The sequence below is a fragment of the Oryctolagus cuniculus genome, chromosome 11, assembly GCF_964237555.1.
Source record: "Oryctolagus cuniculus chromosome 11, mOryCun1.1, whole genome shotgun sequence".
Lineage (NCBI taxonomy): Eukaryota > Metazoa > Chordata > Mammalia > Lagomorpha > Leporidae > Oryctolagus > Oryctolagus cuniculus.
In genome coordinates this window covers 105940130-105960235 of record NC_091442.1, presented here as the reverse complement: position 1 = coordinate 105960235, position 20106 = coordinate 105940130, and the positions used below count along the sequence as shown (strand labels likewise).

Below are 20106 nucleotides of genomic sequence, written 5' to 3'. Positions count from 1 at the left end.
TGTTTTGCTTTTCTCTAGCAGTCCCCGTGACATCTTCAAAGAAGTGATACAGGAACTCTTATTAACAGCAGTTTTTGTGCCCCATCCACATGGTAGGAATGGAGGGCTTTGTTGCACATTTCTTTGGGGGACTTTAAAATGCTAATCCAATTGTTTAAATCAAATTTGGGGCCACTGTCACAAATCATTACCTGTCTTTCCTCTATCTATATCCTTGTTCTTCAAATTAATGGCACATACTGCACACTGATCTCCATTAGCTTAATTTGGTTGAGACATTTTCCAGCCCATATTATCAAAATGAAAGAGAAAATTATGTTGGCCAGGAGACTATCTCTGTAGTGGGAAATGCTAAAGAAGCAGGCATTTTCATGAATTTTCCCATTTTTCCTTTTTGAAAATATATACAATTCCAGATATTTTATGGCTACTATAAATATATTTCTTAGATTACTGACTTGGATTTGAAATGGGAATGATATTTTTACTGTCCAGGATGAAATTCAATATATTTGTATCTTCAAATCCTAACATATGAACTACATAAAAAGTATTAATGGTTTTGATCTCTTAATCAAACATTTCTGTTAATGGAGAGTACTGTATACAGCCCTTTAGTACTATATTCTAACATTTTACCACAAAGATGAAAAAATAATCTTCTAGCATGCCAGCTCAACCAACTCAATTTTTAATGCATTGACCTATTGGGTAGCACTGATTGTTTCCTTCCGTAAGCTAGGTGGTTTTCCAAATTTCCTGTTGCGTTAATTATGAGTAATATACACATGTATCTGAGACTAAGAAATATGCTTTTTGGATAAAGTCACATATAGTTCAGTTTAGTATGAAATTTTTTACCATTTTCTAGCAAGTATTCCAGGCTTTAAGCACAGAGAATTAAGAGGAACACACACTCTGTTATAGAGAACAATCATTATTCACCTATAAAAATCTCAATGTATTCAAAAATCCCTCCCTAACTTCATACAGACACAGGGAGAAAGCTCAACTAACTTGGAAAAGGGACAAGAGACTAACTGATGACGTTGGTTCTTTATTACACAGCTCTGTGATTATCATCACGTCACTCAGCTTTCTAGATCTTCATTTCCTCATGCGTTAAACCAAGGCATCGGTAAGACTAACAAGAGCTAATGTTCTCCACCCACCCCCCACTAAGGACTCTTTATCTTTTATTCCAGTTCCTTATGGCAGAAAAGACTTAGCCTAAGAGAGAATATTTATTAATGATTTTCTGTCTTTCATCTATAAGTTATTTGCTATTAAGGACATTCATAGTATTGTCAATAAGACCTTTTCATAAACATATATCCATAGGATTTCTCACAATAATTTTATAGATTATAGCTAAAATCAATAAAAATGGTATTTTGATTAGCCAGAGGTCCTCAAACTTTCTCTGTCCAGGGTGCCCACAAGACTGTGAATGTCTTTCCACAGTAGTCCAAGCCAAAACAAATACATGAGTCCAAACAATTTAATAAGTGTTTATGTCCTAGTAACCTAGTAGCTATTGGGAAATATACCTAAATTGAAAATAAAAAGCATTTCATTCTTATAAAGTCACAATTATTTAATACCAGGATGTGTGTGCTATTGGACACTGTATATCTTTACAAATCTTGGATTCAGAACATTAACAAGACATTTTCCTATTTTTTTATTATAGTGATTGTCAAAAACTCAGACTCACAAAGATAGGATGCTACTTTAAAGAGTAACACAGTTAATGTTGAACGTGGGACTATCTAGAACTGTTAATTCTGGTATCCAATATTAAGATATTAAGTATTGTGTTTTCCATAAACATATGATTATCCCTTGGAGTTCTTGCAAATTCACTTTGGCACTCCCCTTCCATGCCCCTCTGCGCCTCAGGATGTGGTTTCATAACCACAGGACTATGCAATGTTATTATAACTGAATGTTTACCTTTCTTTAGGCTTCCTGAAAATTATGAGAAGAACTATGAGATTCCCTTATGATTCCCAGAGACTCCAGACCAGGAACCACAAGCCGCAGAATTTTTGAAGTATTTCCTTTAAGTTCTAATATCGCACCATTCACTCATTCAATATTTACTGAGTGTCAACTGTGTATAAAGAATCAATCTGAATTCTTGGGATACATCACTGAACAAAAGAGACAAAAATATATGCCTTCATGGAACTTACGTTTTATAGGAAAAGCTATAAAAATAAAATAAATTTAATACATCAGTGAATTGTGTGACATGTTGGAAGGTAATAGAAAATGAGGAGTGGGGACAATGACCGTTTCAAATAGGGCCATTCAGTAGAGACTTTTTGACATTTGAAGAAGAGGACTCAGCGCTATATATACCTCAGAGAAGTGTCAGAACGGTACCTGGTGTGTCCAAGGAATAGAACTGGAGCCTGTGTGATAGGATCAGAGCCTTGGAGATGTGGAATGGTGTCTTAAGGTATTCCAGAGATTGAACCTATAGGTCTTGGTGATAAGACGAGGGGAATGCTACTGAATCAGGAAAAGGTTTAGCAACAATTAATTCAAATATAGTCAAACCGAGTTGGAGACTCATGGGACATTCTTGAGAAACAAGAAACCAGGTGTTAGAAATGAATGACTACAGGTATCTCAGCTCGGTTCAGATTCAGAGTTGTCCTTATAAAGGAGTACTAGGAATCATGGGACAACATAAGGTTGCTGAGAAGAAATTGGTCAGAAGAAATGAGAGGAGATACAAAAAGATCAGAGCCATAGGCAAGGCTAGGAAATATGCCAAAAATGGAACCTGAAGAAAGGTCTACATGTGGGAACAAGATAGAGTGAGAGAGGCAGAGAAGAGTAGAACAGAAAAGCAGGAGACCCAGGACAGTAATGCATGAGAATGTGTAGATGAAGTGTTTCTGGACCAAGGGGCAATGAGCTGTTTAAGCTATTGCAAGGTCAAGGTCTCTGAGGATTGTGAAAGGGGAATGGCCACTCAGACACCCCAGGCAATAACCTTGGCTGCATAGCAATCAACAATTTAGATATGTAATTACCCCATGATACAGCCTTTCAAAAATTCTGCAAAAAAAGTCTTGAGAATCACTTAGTTGGTACTTCATGATAATCAATACTGGCTGGATGGGAAAGGTAGGCTGGCTGTCAACGTATGTGATAAGTTAATAGCAATCTGAGAAAGAATATCTAAGAAGTTATGAATTGCTGTAAAAGGTATATTATTACTTGTTATAGTAATAGAAGCAACAGCTCCGTGTGACTAAGATTGTTGTTAACTCATACCTAGTGGTGAACATTTTTGCGTTGCACTATTAAAGAAACTGAGCCTGCAAGGCTACTTTCAACTTGTTAAGTGTCACAAAAATCTCAATGAAAATCTTGTTTTTCTTCCTACAAATTAAAAAAAAAAGTGAGTATAAGAATTTAATATAATTTCTGTCTGCACCTTCAAAATACATTTAGAGGAATGTCCTACCAATAAGCAGCTGAAACTGTTTCATTCCTGCTCTGGTATCCAGCGCATGAGATGTTTGACTGATAAGCAATAGAAGAAAAAAAAAAAACAAAAAAAAAACACCCAGCCTGCGCCTCGGCTCACTAGGCTAATCCTCCGCCTTGCGGCGCCGGCACAACGGGTTCTAGTCGGGGCGCTGGGTTCTGTCCCGGTTGCCCCTCTTCCAGGCCAGCTCTCTGCTGTGGCCAGGGAGTGCAGTGGAGGATGGCCCAAGTCCTTGGGCCCTGTACCCCATGGGAGAGCAGGATAAGTACCTGGCTCCTGCCTTCGGATCAGCACAGTGCACCGGCTGCGGCGGCCATTGGAGGGTGAACCAACGGCAAAGGAAGACCTTTCTCTTTCTCTCTCTCACTGTCCACTCTGCCTGTAAAAAAAAAAAAAAAAAAAAAAAAAACCTCTTCAGTTCAGAGAAGCTATTGGAGAAAATGAACATCCTTTCTGATATCCCCAAGGTGTTCTGGTAATCAGAATATACTATTCTTTAACAAACCAAACCAAAACAGACAACAAAAATTTGGTTTTCTCTGAAAATTGTTCTTCCTAAGTGCTGTGATCAGTTACCATCATTATCTTACAGCATCTGTAACAAGTGCTACTGACAATGTCCAGTCTCCCAGTTCTGTCTTCCACAAGATGCTCTTCTATTAAGAATTTAACAAACTAATAGCTGAAATAGTTTTAGAGGAAAATTTGGTTTTATAAGAAAACAACATTGCCCAATCAATGGTATGATTCGTCTTGGAAAAAATGATTTCAGCTGAAACACATTATTGCTTTGTGCATTTTTATGAGCAAAAGATGGATGAAAACCCAAAATGTCTTTTAAATGAAGGACAATATAGCTCTTGGCTTGGTAACCAATCTGTGGCCAACAAGAATCTATCCGTTCATTACAACATGTGGCTGACAATTTCCAGATTAAGTATACATTTGAATTTTCTTTTACTAACATCAATATTTTTCGGAGACTTTATATTTTTGTTTCTTAATCCTGTTCCTATCCCAAATCAAAGAGAAGATTTCTGACTCACTGTACCGTCATATCAGATACAAAAACAGAAAATGAGGAGGAGATAAAATAAACTGCAAGAGTGTTCTATGACCCCACGGAAATGTTTGTTCTTGTATCTTTTTAGAAACATTTAAGACAGGGGGAAAAAAAAACTTCACAGAGGAGTAAACCTGAGACACTGATTCAAGAGCCAGACAGTTCAATGAACAGGATAATCGGGGTAGTTTTTGACAGGTGCGGCTGCCTGCCTATAGCTGGCATATAATCATTACCATTTTAATAAGGCTCTAATAGGGGGGCTGATCATTCAATGGGGTGTGAGGATCCTAATTCAGCTCCCAATCCCACATGAATGTGCTAGAATTTGCAGGCTTTGTTTTCCTCTTTTGTACCTCTGAATGCCAATAATTACTGGCTATAGATTCAAAAATTCTTAGAACTGGAAGCTAAATTAGCTCTCCTAATACTGCACAAGAATGTCAATACTCATAAAAAAAAAAAGGAAGCAAGTGGTTTTTTTGTATTCTTTTTTTTTTTTTTTTTTTACACTTGTAGGCATTGTGAAGACCAGCAGTTGAAGTGGGCTGGCTTACAGCATGAATAATGACATTACTGTCTCTTGCATGAAGAGCCCTCCCCCTTTCTGGGACAAAAAGTTATCCATCAGTCCGAGTGAAGTAAGTATTGTAAAATCATACACTGCTTTTCAGTATTTTCCTTTCTTCATTGTGAAAGAATCTATGTCTTCTCTCTGATTGGGCTTACAGGCAGGATTTGTAAATATGCTGTAATTCCCAGTTGAAATGTGTCTCTCTGAAACAAACAAAAAGCTTTAGCTTTCTTTAGAACTGTCTCCAAAAAGAGAATTCATGGTCAAACTTGGGTCGTAGGTGAAATTGTAGTTGTACATATTATGATATTGGATGCCATTATTTAGATTGTACAATGTGTGGGATACCATGCTGAATGTTTTCCCAGTTTATATAATTTAATTCTTCAATACCTCTATGAGGTGATATAGTTTGAGACCCATTTATAGAGGATGTCACTTTGAGAGATTAAATACTTTTTTCAAAGTTACACGTAAGTGTCAGTAAAGGCCAGAGCAAAGATTCTAACATTGTATATAATACAATGTAGATATTGCTCTTATGGGTGACACTTTTCTTGTCTGAAGCTCCCCAAGACTTGTGAGCTTAGTTCAGCCAATGGTGCAGAGTGCTTTAGCCAGTCACTTCTCAGTGTCATCAGTGATGTTCCCCCGTTGGAGCTAAGAAATCTGGCTGAGATCATCCTTGGCTGATGACAAGAATAAACATTCAGGCACACTTGAATTCCTCTCCTTCATGCATCAGATAGTACTAAAAAAAATCAAAGAAAATGAAATTTTTTAAAGAAAAATTTTGTTGAATGCTCATCTCCAAGATGTCTATATTAATCCCTTGTTACGTTGCCACTCATTGGGATTTGTGCTAGGAGATATTCTTTTGGCTTCTAACACAGGGTGTGTGTAGTTATATAATGAAGATCATTTGAATAATATTGTGCATATGCTCACTTTCCAACAAAATCTCCTCTCTTTTTCAATTAGTGACATGCTGTGGTTCCTTGCAACTGTCTCTGAAGACCAAGAATATTTACCAACATTGATAGGCCTTGCTATAAACATATAATTCATTCATAAAACTAAGAGAGCCTTTCAGATTTAAAAATAAGTGAACGGACATTCAAAGAACTGAAAATCGTCCTGACCAAGACTACACTGTATATCAGAAACCAGAATCTAATTTTCATGATGCTTCAGAACTGTTTTGCTAGGAGTCAAAATTACTGTGGGGGGAGAGAGAGAGAGAGAGAGAGAGAGAGAGAGATCTTCCATTTACTGGTTCACTCCCTTAATGACCAGCCAGGTCCAGGATGAAGCCAAGTGTCTGGAATTTCTTCCAGGTCCCCCATGTTTGGGCCATCTTCCGCTGCTTTCCCAGATGCATTAGCGGGTAACTGGGAAGGAAGCAGAGCAGTTGGGACTTGCACTGGCACCCATATGGAATGTCATGTCACAGACAATTCAACCCTCTGTGCCACAGTGCCGGCCCCATACTGTGGATCTTTAAGACAACACATGCACACTCAAATACACACACACTCTCTCTCTCTCTCTCTCTCTCTATCACACACACACACACACCCTAATAACCCTAATAAATCATCCACAAACTATATCCAAGCCAATATGAAGCATTACTAGGAAAAGGAATTGTTAGGCCTAATTCTTATACAAAAGCTAAGAGTCCCATCATCTGCTTTCTGTTGGGCCAAAATGAAGAGGAAGAAGATGAGCCATAGAAGAAGGTGCTGACTGACATCATACACTAGTTTTTCTAAATATCCAAGTCTGACTCTACATTACTCAGTTCAGCTTGGTGCTAGTTAGCTATTGCTGCAAAGTAAACTGCTTCAAAATTTGGTAACCCAAGTCAGGGGCTGGTGCCGTGGCTCACTCGGTTAATCCTCCACCTGCGGCACCAGCATCCCATATGGGCACTGGGTTCTAGTCCTGGTTGCTCCTCTTCCAATCCAGCTCTCTGCTGTGGCCTGGGAGGGCAGTGGAGGATGGCCCAAGTGCTTGGACCCTGCACCCGCATGGGAGACCAGGAGGAAGCACCTGGCTCCTGGCTTTGGATCAGCATAGCTCTGGCCATGGTGGCCATCTGGGGAGTGAACCAGCGAAAGAAAGACCTTTGTCTCTCTCACTGTCTATAACTATACCTGTCAAAGAAAAAGAAATTTAAAAAAATTAAAATTTAGTAACCAAAGTCAATAACTAGCATCTTTTAATCACACGGGTTGTGTACACCAGATCTCAGAGCAGCTGAGATGAGAGATTCTGGCTCAGCATCTCTCCTGAGGTCTCTGTGAAGATGTCTGTGAAGGACGCTGGCACCTGCGGGCCTGCCAGGGGTGGGAGAACTCTTGGAAGGGCAGCACACTTGCACGGCTCTTTGGCTGACTCTTTAGAGTTTCTCCTTGTGGATTTCTGCATAAGCTTGCCCGGTGTCCTCATCACAAAGCAACTGAAATAGGCAGCAACGTCTCCTGTAATCTAGCTTTAGAAGTCACACTTCAGGGCCGGCGCCGCGGCTCAATAGGCTAATCCTCTGCCTGTGGCGCCGGCACACCGGGTTCTAGTCTCGGTCGGGGCACCAGATTCTGTCCCGGTTGCCCCTCTTCCAGGCCAGTTCTCTGCTGTGGCCCGGGAGTGCAGTGGAGGATGGCCCAAGTCCTTGGGCCCTGCACCCCATGGGAGACCAGGAGAAGCACCTACCTTCACATCAGCGCGGCGGCCATTGGAGGGTGAACCAACGGCTAAGGAAGACCTTTCTCTCTGTCTCTCTCTCTCTCACTGTCCACTCTGCCAGTCAAAAAAAAAAAAAAAAGTCACACTTCATCATTTCCTCAATCTCTCACTGGTAGCATGGGTCAGCTGTAGTTGATTCATAATATCCAACTCATTAACATGACTCTGAGTGTTGATTTGTAAATTTTAGCCTATTCATAACATTTAATCATGGTAGTCATGTCATTGAATGTGTCAAATCATTGAATAGCAAGGTCACACTTGTGGGGAGCAACTCGGACTAGACTAAGTTACTGGAATTCAGACTTACTCTATGCATCTGCTCTCCCACAATATGGCGCTGAGAGAGGAGTAAACAGCTTCTACACAGCTGCCTCCAGTTCAACCAGTAACCTGCAGGAGCTGATCCTGCTCCTGATTGGAGGACAGCAGCATACTCGGCGTGTGGGTAGCAGAGTTGGGATTGGTGGAAGAGGACTATAAAGGAGGAGAGAGACGGCATGCACCAGGAACATCTAAGGGGAACACCTGAGGAACATCTGAGCAGCCCCCGAGAAGCCCCCAAGAGAGCCGGCCAACAGTGTGCTGCTCCCCCGCGGAAGTGGGGAAAGTGGCAGGGGGCACCGCCCTTCCACGGAGGTGGAAGGGACGGCAGTCAACCCGGGAAGAACCAGCAGCAAACCCGGGGAGGGCCGAGCAGACAAAAGAACAGCGCAGGGCCCTGTGTCGTTCCTCCGCGAAGAGGGGGAGCGACAACACTAACGTAAGAAATGACTGAAACAGCTGGGCCTGACCTGATAATCATTCCTTGTTGACTGTTGAACCTCATATTCCTCATTGGGGAAAAATGGTCATAAAAATAGTAGTGCCTACTTCCATAGTATCATGTGAAAATTAGAAGATATAATTTTTATTAAGTACTTAGCACAATGCCTGGCCTTGATTAAGTGCTCCATTGATGTTATTACAAATGAATAAATTATTACAAATGACTCACTGAATGCTGGCTCTATTTTGATGTTTCTCAATTATTATTTCTCTTTTGGGGAATTTCAGTGATTGATCAAGTATGCAAATTTCTTTTTTTAAAAAGATTTATTTATTTTACTTGAAAGAGTTACACAGAGAGAGAAGGAGTGGCAGAGCGAGAGTGAGAGAGAGAGAGAGGTCTTCCATCTGGTTCACTCTCCAAATGGATGCAATGATCAGAATTGCACTGATCCGAAACCAGGAGCCAGGAGCTTCTTCTGGGTCTCCCACACAGGTGTAAGGGCCAAAGCGCGTGGGCCATCTTCTACTGCTTTCCCAGGCCATAACAGAGAGCTGGATCAGAAGGGGAACAGCCAGGACCAGAACCGGCACCAATATGGGATGCCGGCACTGTAGGTGGCGGCTTTACCCGCTACGCCAAAGCACTGGTCCCCATGTATTCAAATTTCAAACCTTGAACTTTCCCCTAAAACATTGAAATTTCCCAGCATTAATAGAATTCTATCCTCTCCAGTGGATGTTTGTTCTCTTACTTGCTCTTTACCTGAGTTAAATGTCTCAGAAGCTGTGTAGATGACTCATAGTAGCTGATATTTGTAACAATGTATGGTGTCCCTTTGCAGTAAAATAAGAGCCACTTTAGTCTGTGATAGATTTACGCATCTTTAAAATGAAATGAACGTGCCTCCTATGGCTATTAAATATACAACCTTAGCATCTTAGAAAGAAGAAATGTACATGCTGATGAAATATTGAATAGATTGGCCACTGAAATTAACCTCTGGCATCTACTTTTGATAATATCCTTGGGTTTTCCTCTTGTCGGGTGCTGTAAGATAGAAGAGTGACATAGTTTGCCAACTTGCAAACTTCCACTGATTTTGTGATTATGACCTTTAGAACCAAACTTAAGCCTCCTCTGCTTCTAATTTTGCTGAACACGAAGAAAATGTGATTTCCTGGAGCAAAATAAAAGGCTTAGAAAAAAGATTAAGAAAGCTTCTTAGATATCAAATAGCTCTTACGAAACACCGTTTTGATGAAGCAGTGTAAATGAATCAGAAACATATGTATTAAATTTCTCTTGAGTTATTTGGAGTTTCAAAATCAAAGGATTAGGAAAGTAGTGGCAGGGGCTGCCCTTCAGTTTCAAAGTGCCCTCTGAAACCCCACAGTATGTTTTGGGGGACACATTTAGTGAATCCTCCAAAATATCAGGAAATTCTCCACCAGATCGAGGGTACCCAGAACTCATTGGATTGCCCTTGTTGCTAGATCTCTAGCCCATTTCTAGATCAAAGGAATAGAATTAAGTACCTAGACACTAGCAGGCTTATCTGTACTGAAGTAATGATCTTTGCTTTGGGTTCTCCACGAATTAGAAATAATCCTCTCTTTCCCATCTCAAATGAGAAAAGAAACATTAAACACATGTGTTTTTTTCTTTTATGGAGCTCCACTTCTGAAAATATTACCCTTAGAGAAATTGTTTTTATTATGAAGTGTTACTAGTTCATTTTTCTTTGCGACTGGTTAAGTAAAAGTAGTTTTTAATGCCTAATATTCTAATTCTCAAATTGTCATGTTATTGGAGGGTGTCAATGGTTGTCTCAAATGGATGGGGTGAATGCTTAAAAATACTCTGTCTTATGAAATGATATTCTAAAAAATAGATTCTTACATCACCATTAAAAAGGAATGAAGGTGTAAGGAGGAGTAAGGTGTCCAAAAAAAAATCTAAGAACAAAAGATCTGGTGTGAGGTATTGGAGTTCCATGTGCTGAACAAATTCAGATTAAATTTAAATCCAGCAAGGTTTGGAGACCATTCTCTTTAGAGCTTGGCAAAATTGGCAAATCAGCTATTAAAAATAAGACTGAAGTGTTTTATCTGTGTTGTCCTTTGTAATTAGGCTGCTGAATAACAGAAGTATTATCACACCAGGGTTAGTGCCAGAGGATTACCCAAAGTTTTACAAATGGGATGCTAAAGTGGCCTGAACAGGTGCACACACAAAGACTAAGGGAGGGGAAAAGTAAGAGAATGAAAGCTGAGGCCTACTACTTTCAGCCACATAGTAAAATTAATGGTTTCTGTAAATGAATGGCACGGTTAGATTACCATTGAACTTGTAAAATTAGAGGAAGGAGTCAGATTCTTCATTACACTCCTTTTTCTCTTTTTTAATTTGAGCAGAGGAGGTCGACCTTAATTGTCATTTTACCTAAAAAAAATCTTTTCATTCGAATAATTTTGCAGCAGGCACAGTGACTCCTCAAAAGAATTGTGTTTTCTGAAATCTTTTTTGCCCTCAGCACACTCAAGTGACCTGAATACTGGGGAGAAAAGTGAGTTAGATTTGAATGAACTCATATTTGAAAAATCGGTCAGTTTAAAAGGAAAGGGTAGAAGGGATGGTAGTCTCAACTGTTAAAAGTAACAGTGAAAATGAGAAGACAAGTGGATTTCATGTAGGCAAATTAAGGATTAACATTTTTCTCAAAAAATAAGAGCCTTGACTAGAACTAAAGTATGCATGTAGGAACTCAAAGATTTTAAACATCTTCACATGTAACATACTTGTTTAAAAAGAGGGCTACATTAATTTCCTCTGGAAGTTAATATTCTGATACTTCAATAGAAAGATTATTCCTTTTCCATTTCCAAAAGCTCTTCTTACTCATTTCTGGAGAGTGAAAACTGCAGATAAGAAGCAGGTTTATTATTTGGCTACCTGGGTAAGACTCTGAATGACATTAGAGTCCAAGAACCTATAAATACCATCCAGTCTCTAGTTCTTCCTAGGATACCAGATTGTGTCTTTATTTCAGCCAATATAATGCATATAACTCAAGAAACTTAGCTCCTGGCAAATGACAGTGTCTCAATACAGCTCTTATTGTTGCTGTCATTATGCTGATGCAAACTCAAAATCATCACAATTGGATTCCAATAAAAAAAAAAAGCTGGTACTTTACATATGCACAAACATAAAATATAGTATGTAGCTATCACCTATGACCATGAAACCAAGTCAGTGATCACCCCTCCCAAGAACCAGATATCCATGCAGCATTTCAGTATGCACCAATCTTGATTGCCATGTGGAAATTATTATTTCTATAGCTATTTGAAAAAGATAACATATACATCTATAACTGAACCCTGAAATAGGGGTTGTTTGTATAGATATTTGAGAATTGAAAGCAGTAGCTTTCATTGACCATGTACTTGCACATCTGAGAGCCTACTAAGTACATAATATTCATGATGTTGAATTTTCCCACTGGACTTCATTAGAAATATTATTTTATCCTTTGCTATAATGGAGGAGCCTGGGTGTAAGAAAGATTAAGAACTTTGTTACAAGACACAGCAAGGAGCAAAGTCAGAAGACACCTAGCATTGTTGAGTAATTAAAGATCTAACAAAACTTCATTGCTTCATAACTTAATTCTGTACAATATAAACTCATCTCTCTATATTTAAAGATAATTGATTACAGGAACCCCTTTAGATAATAGAATTGTTGATGCTTTGTCTCTTGATTTTAAATGATGTAGTATTTGCATATAACCTATGCACATTGTCTCACTACTTTAAATCATCTTGAGATTACTTATAAGACCTAATGCAGGGCCGGCACCACGGCTCACTAGGCTAATCCTCCGCCTTACAGTGCCGGCACACCGGGTTCTAGTCCAGGTCGGGGCGCCGGATTCTGTCCCGCTTGCCCCTCTTCCAGGCCAGCTCTCTGCTGTGGCCAGGGAGTGCAGTGGAGGATGGTCCAAGTCCTTGGGCCCTGCACCCCATGGGAGACCAGGAGAAGGACCTGGCTCCTGCCATCGGATCAGCACGGTGCGCCGGCCGCAGTGCGCCGGCCGCGGCAGCCATTGGAGGGTGAACCAACGGCAAAGGAAGACCTTTCTCTCTCTCTCTCTCTCTCACTGTCCACACTGCCTGTAAAAAAAAAAAAAAAAAAATACCTAATGCAATCTAAATGCCATGAAAAATAGTAGTTACATTGTTTAGGGAATAATGGCACAAAAAATCTGTACAGATTCAGTACAGATGCAAATTTTTTTCTGAATATTTTTAATCTATGATTGGTTGAATACTGTTGGAGAACCCATGGACATGAAGGACAAACTGCATTTACTGATCAAAATCAAAAGACTCTGGTGCAGGTATTTGGTCTAATGGTAAAGATGCCACTTTGGATACTTGCATCTTATATCAGAGTGACTGGGTTTCAGTCTAGGTCTACTCTCTGTTCCAGCTTCCAGGTAATTTGTACCGTGGGAGACAGCAGATGATGGCTCAAGTATCTGCATTCCTGCCACCCATGTGGAAGACTTGGACTGACTTTGTGGGGAATAAACCAACGATGAGAGCACTGTCTGTCTCTCTGTCTATAAAATAAATAAAAATATTGTTTTAAGTATCAAAAGACTCTGTTTAGGGACAGATGTTTATTCCAGCAGCTAGTGCATTGATCAAGGTTTCCACGTCCCATATTGGAGTATTTGGATTCAATATCTGGCTTCATCCAACACCTGACTCTACATTTCTTCTAATATGGACCCTGGGAGGTGATGGTGATGGCCTAAGTATCTGACCCCTACAGCTCAAATGGGAGACTGGGGTTGAATTCCTGGCTTAAGCCTCTACCCAACACCAGCCCTAACTATTGTACATGTTTGGGAAATATATCTGTTGATAGGAATTCCCTCTCTCTCATCTTCCTCTCCCTCTCTTTCCCTCAAATAAATTTTTAAAAATTTCAAAAATTATTACAATTTTTCATATGTTCCCTGAAAGCCATAGAAGACTTGATACGGGAATGTGCAGCTTTTAATCTCAGTTATCTATGTAAAACTACTAACCACAATTTTGTTCAACTAATTAATGATATGCCTCAAAGTTCATACCTGAGAAATGAAAAGCAAATTATATAAGGTGTTAAACATAAATAGAAATAGCTTAAGAATTTATCTACAGTTTTTGCAGCAAAAAGCTGAAGTAGTTTGGCCTTGTCTCACATATCTTCATAAATGAAGTTCTAATTTGTGTGATTAATGATCAAAATTGACTCTTTACTTTGAAAAAAAAAAAAAACCTTGGGAATCCAACTGGATACTGAGGCTTTGAAGTTGTTTTTAACTTTGTGTTTGCAATTTCTTACTCTCTATTGTAGATTTCAGTACATCACACCATCATTGGTGGGCATGTCTCCTTCATCTTCCTGAAACTCTCACTGAACAAAAATACTGATGCCTTCATAGAAACCAGCTTACCTACTTACACTTTTAGCTGATTGTGGAGGTGTAAATAGTAGGTGTTCTTGAAGTAGTTCATCCATATTTTGTAATCAAATAGTGCCAAAATATACCTGTCTATTTATTTCTTGATTAAAATATGGTGGTGTCAACTTACTTGAGCATTTTTTAATATTTTGGCTGACTTTATCCAGGTATTTTAATTTGAAGCAACAATCTTTTAGAGTAGAGGAATGACTTTAAGGATGAGGGGTCAAGTAGATGTGCAAAACATATTTGTTGATAAATGAAGGATTGCAAGAATCAATTAAAATGAAGTATAATACGATAAAAAAGAGATTTGAACCTAAATAGGCTGTAGGTGCAGTCAGTGCAGAGTGGCAGAATGGGAGACAAACTACTGGAGATTAAAATTCTAGGATTGTTTAGACCATTATTACTGTACAACAGTAATAAATCTAATTTTCCTGAATTACACTTGCCATTTGGTATAATTATTAACTTCATGCTTTTTCACTCTCAGAATTTCCCTGGTCTGGGTGATAAATTATGTGATCATGTAACATATTTTCATGTGCAGTAGGACAAATCATTGGAACTCTTCTGATTGGTCTCATCTCCATCAAACAAGATGATTGAATCAAATAAATAGTCTCAGCTTTGATATTAACTGTTATCTGTTACTGGAAAGTCTTATTTGTTCCTTCTTCCAGCTTCCTGCCAACCTGTTTCCACTTTCCAGTAGGGAAATAAAAATTCTGGCAACATTGAAAGAGCCTCTGTACAAACAAATTGAATTTTGACAGGTAAAAGACATGCACAACTTGTTTTAGCAATAGAAATGATGAAAATTCATATTTGAACCATAAAGCAAAACATATTCTTGTTATCATAAAATTTTAAGATAAAAATGAAAATACTACAATATGTAGCAGTGCTACTATAGATTAAATAAAATAGTCCTTATTATATCTTCTGTATATTAAGATAATCGAAAATGAATCTTGATGTGAATGGAAGGGGAGAGGGAGTGGGAAAGGGGAGGGTTGTGGGTGGGAGGGATGGTATGGGGGGGGAAGCCATTGTAACCCATGAGTCATACTTTGGAAATTTATATTCATTAAATAAAAGATAAAAAAAAAAAAAAATAAAATAAAATAGTCCTTATCAAATTTATTTACTAATAAAGCTTTCAAACATTATGGGATCAAGAATTAGAATGAAATGGAAGCACTTACAAAACAATGTTGAATGCTAATAGCTGATGGACTCCTGTCTTCGAAATTAGGAAGAAATATTTGTAAGCTAAAATTTTATACCCAGCTAAATTAACATGTAAGTGTTTATGTAGACTAAAAACATTTTCAAAATTGAAAAGTTTTACAACACCTCTCATGCACACTTTCTCAGGAAGCTAATGGAAGATGTGTCTGTCTTAACTACAAAAGTAATCAACCAAGAAAATAGAAGATGCAAGATCCTAGAACTAGAAGATTGAAAACAAGTAGAAGTGAAAGAAAACTATGACAACCTCTACATGAAGGAAGATACAGAACAATAACTCTGAGTGAGGGAGATAAAAATCTATTGAATACCTAACATATTTGAATATATTAATGGAAGATATATGCTGCTTGGGGGCCAGCGCCATGGCTCAATAGGCTAATCCTCTGCCTTGCAGCGCCGGCACACCGGGTTCTAGTCCCAGTCGGGGCGCCAGATTCTGTCCCAGTTGCCCCTCTTCCAAGCCAGCTCTCTGCTATGGCCCGGGAGTGCAGTGGAGGATGGACCAAGTGCTTGGGCCCTGCACCCGCATGGGAGACCAGCAAAAACACCTGGCTCCTGGCTTCAGATCAGTGCGATGCGCCGGCCGCAATGCACCAGCCGTGGTGGCCATTGGAGGGTGAACCAACGGCAGAAGGAAGACCTTTCTCTCTGTCTCTCTCTCTCACTGTCCTCTCTGCCTGTCAAAAATAAAAAAAAATTAAAAAAATATGCTACTTGGGGAGATTTTGAAATTAATGGTCCATATGTTAAGATCTTTTTACACATGTATAATAATCACTAAATACTTTGTAGTCTTTGGTAAACAGAAGATGAAAAAGAGAAAGGGGTATTTACCATGTGTGAAGTCATTAGATTTATGTTTAAATTAGAATAATCAGAATACAATAAGAACAGATGGTCCCCACCTTATAATGGTTCACTTAATGCTTTCTTAATTTCAAAATTTTGTTAAATATTTTATTGACTCATTATATTTTTAATGTACCATGCATTTATGAGTATTTAACTCTTTCAAATACCTTCAGAATCATATGTATATGTAGTGGCAAAGCATAGCATATTATATTTATGAAATCAGACTCTATGCTTATATCTTAGCAATACCAATTATTAGCCATGTGATGTAGGGTAAGTTATTTAAACCTATTTGAAGCTCAATTTTCTCCTATAAAACTGGAATAATGATTACCTACCTCTTAAGATTATTATGAGGACTAAATTTCTCTTCCATTGTCCTTGTTTTTTAAATTTTTGATTAATGTGTAATATCTATACACTTTAATGGGGCATATTACAATATTTCAACAGATGCATACAGTATAAACTGGTCTGTCAGGCAATCAGTGTCCCTCCCTTTGAACCCTTCCTCCATTTTTGGACAAAACAGAAATTGGTTGTGGAGGGAATGGAATGACTCAGTAAGAAGACTATTACTGGGGCCGGCACCATGGCTCACTTGGTTAATCCTCTGCCTGTGGCTCCAGCATCCCATATGGGCACCGGTTCTAGTCCCGGTTGCTCCTCTTCTAGTCCAGCTCTCTGCTGTGACCCGGAGGGCAGTGGAGGATGGCCCAAGTGCTTGGGCATCTGCACCCACTTGGGAGATCAGGAAGAAGAACCTGGCTCCTGGCTTCAGATCAGTGCAACACTGGCTGTGGCAGCCATTTGGGGAGTGACCCAACAGAAGGCAGACCTTTCTCTCTGTCTCCCTCTCTCACTGTCTAAACTCTACCTGTCAAATAAAAAAAAAAGAAAAAAATTAATAAAAAAGAAGACTATTATTCTTAATAACTTGGAGCAGTTTGAGGTTTTTAAGTTTATACTTATGGAAAAACTACATTTGAATTGACAGAAATTCTTTCATTTAGTCAAGTGCTAGATCAAGCAACTTCTGTTCAATTGTTTGTAAATATTACAAAAAATAGGACAAGAAGGGTGCATGCTATTCAGACCACTTGTATCAATCATGATTCTTAGATGTAAGCAGCAGAAATGAATCAAGCTGATTTAAAAATAAGGATATTACTAGAAAAGATGTTTTAGAGCTCATAGAACTGGTCGGAATGCTAGAGACATACGTTTTAGAGTGTACACATGTGAAGGGAAGTTGTAACTATATATTGAAAATTACCAGCTACAATCAGGTGAGGATTCCATATCTGTCACCACTGGAATCTAAATACCACAACTGACACATACAGCGCTGGAAGCTGTCCCTGGAAATCTGCCACCACAGCTTTACCAATAAGAATTCCCCCAATCTCAGTTCAAATCATACCCTACTGCATCTGATTGACTGGGAAGGCAAAGGAAAATTATTGGCTATTTGTATTTCTATGGAAAGTGTCAGACTCCACTTCTCCCTAAGAGCTGCCAGTATTATAATTATATAACTGGATGGAGAATACACTATTATTTTTCACTTATTTTCACTGCTCCTCTCATAGAAGGAATGCATTTGTTTAAATCCTCATTGATTCAGTCTAGAAATATGACTAACCTTGGCCATTTGGATGTGAGTAACAGTGACACAATAATTCAGGTCAGAAACACTGGCAGCCAACATACTGTCCTCTCACTCTACCTTTCCCTGCCCTTTAAATATGGAAGCCTACTGAAATTAAATTTCTGCTGGCCTAAACCTCCGAACAATAATGACCAGCATATCCTTTTTGCCAATGTGTGGCATGCATGCAATCTGAACAATAAATAATTGCCATTGTTGTAGGCCACAGTAATGTGAAAGTCACTCCTGCAGCTTACCCTTTACTCACTGACAAAGGTGACCCAGCTGCTGGGCAGTCAAAGGACAGAGACTCACCACAGCACTTGTCTGTATGCCAAGCATCGTGAAGCTTGCCCATCAACAACACACCTCCTAATTGTCTTCTGACAACTGTAAATGCAGATGGCCTTACATCCTTCTAGAAAATTCCCCATGGCTATCCCTTGTTTGCTTTTGACCATATGTACTAGCTTAGAGCCCATTTCTGTGTAGTTGCCATCCTTCAAGTTTCCCACTCCTGAACTATTGAACTCAGCCCTATTTGTTGGTTTTCCCAAACTTTGACTTACACTTACACTGGTTTCTATAAGTATATGAAGCAGTTTGAGAAATTTCTAATATCCATTTATTCATTTACTTAATGACTTTTTGGAGTCTACTGTGTGCTAGGCAGTGTTTGTACAGTGATTTTACACATGTATTGACCTAAATACATATACTGTGTACCAGGAATAGAGCAGTGAACAAAACAGACCAAGGTTCTGGTCAAGAAAGCTGACATCCCATGGGAGAGAAATATTGATCAAGAGTAGCTAGTAAATAGTACAGAAATAGATTACGCCAGTTAACAAAAATAGAGAGTGTTATGGTATGTGGAAAAGCATAGTTTCAATTATAAGGAGGATTGGTCAGGGTGATCATCATTGAGAAGGTAGCCTCCGAGCACAGAACTAAAGAAGTTAGGGAAGTGAGCCATGTCACAAGGCAAGAAGGAAAAGGTAATGCAAACTCCCTGAACCAAAAGTATCCCTGAAGTTTTGAGGTACAGCAAAGGAACTTTAAACTCCTATTTATTAATACACTTTCTTTAAAATTAATCTCTTTAGTTTTTTCTCATTTACAATTACACAACTTAGTCTTTTGTGTATCATTCATAGATTGTATCCTTTTCAAGGGAAAGTATTAATTTTCTTTATCTTATTTTTAATTAGTAAACTGTCTGATCATACTTATCCCAGCAGGTCAGCTTTTTCTCGGTAGCTTACATATTATTCTAATGATTCATTCTATTCACATTATTTCTTAGGAGTCAGCAAAAGTCTATATTTGGTTTGGTTACTAATACTCCAAACAGCCACCGCTCAGACAGTAATCCCTGGCTGTAAGGGAAGATGTTTAAGTGCTTGGGTATCTGATGGCTATTTTATAAAAAGGAAAGAAAACAAAAGCATTGAGAAGATGTGTTCACAGATACCTCCAACCACTTTGGGAGCAACATGAAGAAAAACACTAGAGCTGACTCAGTTTTCAAACCAGGTATACATTCCTATAGCTGATTCATTTGAAGTTTGCCTCATGTGGTTTAGTGTGCAGTATAAGATGTCAAAAATAAGCATAGTATAGGATGTCAGTATCCTTCTGGACAAAGCGACTTCTGAGTTTTCACCAGGGGCAAAATTACATTCATAAGAATGAAAAGCACCCCCTACTAAAAACAGGCCCTATCTTGTATTTTGACCAAGTCTTTTAAAATATTTTGAGATTAAAATAGATTGTGCAAACAATACGTATAATAAAATGTTCTCTCCCAGCACCCATCACTCCACAGACATAAGTTAATCTCCTGAGGGAATGCGTTTAATGTTTTCATCATGATGGGTTATCATAGACATAATACATGCAGCCATCATATAATTGACTCTAATATAATCTTTAGGACTGAGAATTAAACTACTTTTCCATTATGATAAACAATTAAACCATAAAGCAAGAAGAACTCCCAAGAAATGGAGGAAAAGATGTGCTAACAAGGTGGTCATATGGTGGTAGCAATGGGATATATAGAATAGCAATAATAAACTTATCACCCTTTGTGTACTTCTAAATTTTGAAATTACAGATCTGCAATGGTAAAAGGGATGTGAAAAG

General features: G+C 38.7%; 1 pseudogene; it reads right to left on the bottom strand.

The window, feature by feature from the left end:
- Positions 1-20106, bottom strand: part of LOC127490168 (large ribosomal subunit protein eL30-like) — a 114397-nt pseudogene that overhangs the window by 47030 nt on the left and 47261 nt on the right.